The sequence below is a fragment of the Petaurus breviceps genome, unplaced genomic scaffold (assembly GCF_028583685.1).
Source record: "Petaurus breviceps papuanus isolate PSGF00001 unplaced genomic scaffold, PetGlider_PUasm1.0 173, whole genome shotgun sequence".
NCBI lineage: Eukaryota > Metazoa > Chordata > Mammalia > Diprotodontia > Petauridae > Petaurus > Petaurus breviceps.
The window spans coordinates 27,186,256-27,191,437 of record NW_027185759.1 but is presented as its reverse complement, the minus strand read 5'-3'; the positions used below and the strand labels follow the sequence as shown (position 1 = coordinate 27,191,437).

The 5,182-nt window shown below is 46.3% G+C and overlaps 1 pseudogene; it reads right to left on the bottom strand.

Annotated features, from left to right (window-relative positions):
• Positions 1 to 443: 443 nt before the first annotated feature.
• Positions 444 to 2,695, bottom strand: LOC138157796 (protein FAM117A pseudogene; annotated as a pseudogene).
• Positions 2,696 to 5,182: the final 2,487 nt, after the last annotated feature.

The following is a 5,182-nucleotide window of genomic DNA, read 5'->3' as shown; positions in this document are numbered from 1 at the left end:
AGGGATGGGGTGCAATGAGGAGAGGCAGTGAGTTTTCTCTCCTGGGCTTTTCTTCTCTGCAGGGGGAAAGGGAAGGGATCCTTCCAAGGCACCTTTCTCTCCCTCCCCTGAGCCAGCTTCCTTGATATTTGAGAGGGACAAGTGTCTCCTATGGGGCTGTCTGTGCTCACACACTTGGGATGGAGGGGCCAAGGCCTTCATGGCCATTTCTCTTCCAAGGGGAATCAAGAATGAGAATGCTGACTTGAAGAGTGGCGAGCTGCCCAGCCCGAGGGAGAAGGCAGGTTTCCTCCCCTCCAAGGAGCTGGTACCCGACAGATACAGGAACCAGGGCATTTCAGTGTGATAAAAGGAAGATGCTCAAAGGCCAAGAGAGGATGGGATTCTTGGTCTCCATACAGGGGCGGGGGGAAGCCAGCCACAAAGGCACTGGTGTGGCATGGTAAGGTGGGAGGGATTTGAGGAAAGACCCTCAAACTACCAGGGAACTGTGGAAAAGCACAGACTCCTCAGAGGGTGGAGTGCACTGCCAGGGTTCGAAAGTAGTGGGGGTGCTTTGGGAGCATCAGGGTCCTTTCTGGGAGAGGTCAAGAAAGGACTTGGAGCTGTTGATGGACAGGGGCACCCTGGGGTGGTGGGGCAATTTCAGAAGAAGAAGACCATACTGGGGAAGAAGGGCTTCACCAAACTGACAGGACAGAAGGCAGAGCCAGTCGGGTTGAAGTGGACTTTGTTCTTGTCAGGGCAGGAAGGCAGGAAGGTCAGGTCAGGACTAAAGGACGGAGCTTCTTCAAAGGCCCGGATTTTCTCACAGCCCTCTGGGGGCTCCCACTTAAACACATAGCTGTGTTTGGGACGAGGGGATGAGGCAAAGATCAGCACTGGAGATAGGCCATCATCCTCGAACATGACTGCATGGGGTGGAGAGGGTGCCTTTTCCTTGGGGTTTGGTGTCAGTTCTTCAGTTGCACCTCGAGGTTCAAAATGGCTGGCTTGGTCAGTGAGCTGGGGGGATGCCGGAGGCAAAGAAGGGGAGAGGGAAAGGTTGCCCAGCTCCAGGGGAAGGAGGGAGGATTCGCTGTTGGTACCCTGAGCAGGGGCAAGGACTTGGTGACCATCAGGGACATCTAGGATTCTCAGAAGCTCCTCTTCACCCTGTTCCTTCACAAACACCTCCTCCAGTTCTTGGTTCAGCCCCCCAGGCTTCGGTGCAGGAAGGGGCTAAGTCACAGGACTGGGGAACCTGAGGGAAAACTGGGAGGGGAGGCCCTCAATGCTCCCCATACAGCATGGTCTCCTTGGCTTGGGGAGCCCCGCTCCTTCTCTTTCCCATTCCAGCTAAGTTTTGTCCTCTGTAGTTGTTGCTTCAGCTTGGTGATCTCTTTTTTTGGTGGTCTGTGCTACCCCAGGATGCAGAGCACTTGTGGGTGCAGGAGCCGGTTTGCTCACCTTCCAGCTCATGCCAGGACAGGGGTGTCTGGGTGGCCTTGTCATTGGTGTAGCAGGTGAAGGTGCCATCAGCATCTTTTGGCCACTGGCCCAGTAAGTAGGGGCCAAGGATTGTATCCAGGGAGAATGTGCGTCGGACTCAGGGTGGTTGGTGCCTACATACCGACTTTTCTGGGGCCACTGAACACGGGACACTGGCTGCGCGGCCGCCCCTGGACCGGAGCTGGTGCGGCGGCGGCTGCAGCTGGAAGGGGACGGTGGCCCTAAGCGGCTGCAGCCCAGCACGGAGAAAGCTGACCGGGGCCGGGGAAGAACAGCCCCGATGGAACCCCCCGGCCCCTCCGCGCCTCAGGCCCAGGCCCCTCTGCCTCTGCCACCAGCTGCTGCGCCCCCGCCATCAACCTGCCCCTCTCAGCCAGGCAATGAGCCCCACACCCTAGAAAGATTCTTTTGTTCAGTGGTAAAAAACAAAACAAAACAAAACAAAACAAACAAAAAAAAAACACCATGACTAGCAGAAAGGCAAGTATATAGACTAACAAGCAAACCCATGTGAAAATATTTTTGGAGGTGGAGTCAAGATGGTGGAGTAGAAGCACAAACTTGGCATGGGTTCCCACTCCAATCACTGCCAAAACTTGTAAAAAAAATGACTCTAAAATTTTTTAGAGCTATAGAACCCACAGAGTGCCAGAAAGAAACAAATCTCCCACTGAAGGCAGTCTGGCAGGCCTACAGAAAAGGTCTATCTCAGCACACATGGGAGCTGAGTGCAGTCCCCTGTGAGCCTCACAGTTCTGCCCCTAGGGCAGCCCCGACCAGTGGTGGCCAGAGCAGATTTCAGAAGAGTGAATCACCACCAGTTGTGGCAGTTTCCTGAATTCTCAACCCATAAATGCCAAAGAGAAAGTAAAAGGTTAGTCAGGAAAACTGTTAGAACAGGGGGAAAGATGAGCACTTCCTGGCCCCTGCCCCTGGGGCAGAAAGTGGCAGAAGCATGGCAGCTTGCAGTAGCCCGGCTGCTTCCAGAGCTCCTGGCCTGCAGATTGTAGATGGGGACCAAGTGACCCTTCAGAGGATAATTGTTCTTGCTTTGACCTGTGTGGATGGGGATTGTGATCTTCGGTGGTGGTCCTGGGGTGTGTGGCCAGTGTGCCAAAGCTTGTGGGGCCTGTAGAGAGTGTGCCCTCCTAATAGCTCTGGCAGCTGTGAAAACCTCAGCAATTTGGGTCACAGCTCTCTCCATTCTAGAAGCAGAGTTCTACTGTGGCAAAGAGCTCAAAAATCAAGTAATTGGCTGGCAATGTGAGCAAGCAGAAGCAGCACAAACAAACCATAGACTCCTTGTTGGGCGACAAAAAGGAGCAAAGCATGGAATGGGAGGAAGACAATGAAGTCAGAACTCCTGCCTCAAAAACTTCCAAGAAAAATATTAACTGGTTACAAGCCATGAAGGAGCTTCAGAAGGATTTTGAAAATCAAGTAAGAGAAGTGGATGAAAATTGGGAAGAGAAATGATGCACGAAAATCATGAAAAGTGAGTCAACAGCTTACTAAAGGAGACCCAAAAAAATACTGAAGAAATTAACACCTTAAAAAATATACTAATTCAGGGGTGGCCAGGTAGCGCAGCGAGTAAGAGCACCGGCCCCAGAGTCGGGATGACCTGGGATCAAATCCAGGCTCAGACACTTAGCTCCCACTCAGAAACACCTGGCCATGTAACCTTGAGCAAGTTACTTAACCCCAATTGCTTATATATATACACATATACACACATACATATGTACATATACATATATACATACACACATATATATATATACATATATATATGCTAATTCAAATGCCAAACAAGGTCCAAAAAGCCAATGAGGAGAAGAATTCCTTAAAAAGTTGAATTTGCCAGATGGAAAAGGAATTTTGAAAACTCACTGAAGAGAATAATTTCTTCAAAATTAGATTGGAGCAATTGGAAACTAATGACTTTACGAGAAATCAAGATACTATAAAACAGATCCAAACACATTGAAAACTGGAAGGCAATGTGAAATATCTCATAGGAAAAACCACTGACTTGTAAAATAGATCCAGGAGATAATATAAAAATTATTGGACTACCTGAAAGCACTAACCAAAAAAGAGCCTAGACACTATCTTTTAAGAAATTATCAAGCAACATTGCCCTGATATTCTAGAACCACAGGGCAAAATAGAGGGTGAAAGAAACCACCAAACACCTCTTGAAAAAGATCCCAAAAAGAAAACTCCTAGGAATGTTATAGCCAAAATCCAGAGTTCCCAGGTCAAGGAGAAAATACTGCAAGCAGTCAGGAAAAAAAAAAAAAAAAAAAAAAAAACAATTTCAGTACTGTGGAAACACAATCAGGATAACACAAGACCCAGCATCTTCTACATTAAGAGAGCAAAGGGCTTGGAATATGATATTCTAAAAGTCAAAGAAGGTAGGAATAAAAGCAAGAATCACCTACCCAGAAAAACTGAGCATAATGCTTCAGGGGAAAATATGGTCATTCAATGAAATAGAAGATTTTCAAGCCCTCTTGATGAAAAAAACAGAGCTTAACAGAAAATTTGACTTTCAAATACAAGAAGCATGAGAAGGTAAACAGGAAAAAAGAAATCATAAAGAACTTATTAAAGTTGAACTATTTACATTCCTACATGGAAAAATGATAATTGTAACTCATAAGACTTTTCTCAGTATGAGGATAGTTGAAGGGAATATATGTGTGTATGTGTGTATACACACATACATATATGTATACATGCACACATGTTTGTATAGGAGTGTGTATGTGTATGTAAATATATATGCAAGTATGAGAATATGTATGTACATGTATACATAGACAGAGGGCACAAGATTAATTGAATGTGAAGAGATGATATCTAAAAATAGAACTAAGAGGTGAGAGAGGAATTTATTGGGAGAATGAGAAAGGGAGAGATAGATTAGAATAAATTATCCCATACAAAATAGGCAAGAGAAAACTGTTACAATGGAGGGGAAGAGCAGGAATGTGAAGGGGAATGGGACAACCTTACTCTCATTGAATTTGGCTTAAGGAGGGAATAACATACACACTCAATTGGGTACCTTATGCTACAGGAAAATGGGTGGGCAAAGGGGATAAGAGGGGGAATGATAGAAAGGAGGGCAGATTGGGGGAGACGGTAGTTAGGAGCAAACACTTTTGAAAATGAATAGGATCAAAGGAGAAAATAGAATAAGTGGGGGGCAGGATAGGATGGAGGGAAATAATCTTTCACAATATAACTACTAAGGAAATTATTTGGGTAATTACACATGTACAAAGTATATTGAATTGCTTATCTTCCCAGTGGGTGAGGGTGTATCAGCAATGCCATATTCACAATGCCTATAGAGATTACAAATATGCTGATATAATTATCCATCACAAAATATGTCAGGTTTGCCATTTGGGGAAATAAACTAGAAAATTTATTAAGATACCAAAAGACTGAGTCCCAAAACCAGAAAGTGAAAGCCATCAGAGTAGTTATGACATTGGCACAGGTATATAAAGTAGAAAGCACCCACATTCTCAAGCCTTTAAAACAGAACAGGCTACCTCAGGCAAAGGTCCTCCTCTCCCCACTCACAGCAACCACCCAGCGCTCTCCCAGCAGCTCCGGCCCCTGGCAGTGCTCAGCAGGAGTCCTAACTAAAAAAAAAAAAAAAAAGGGC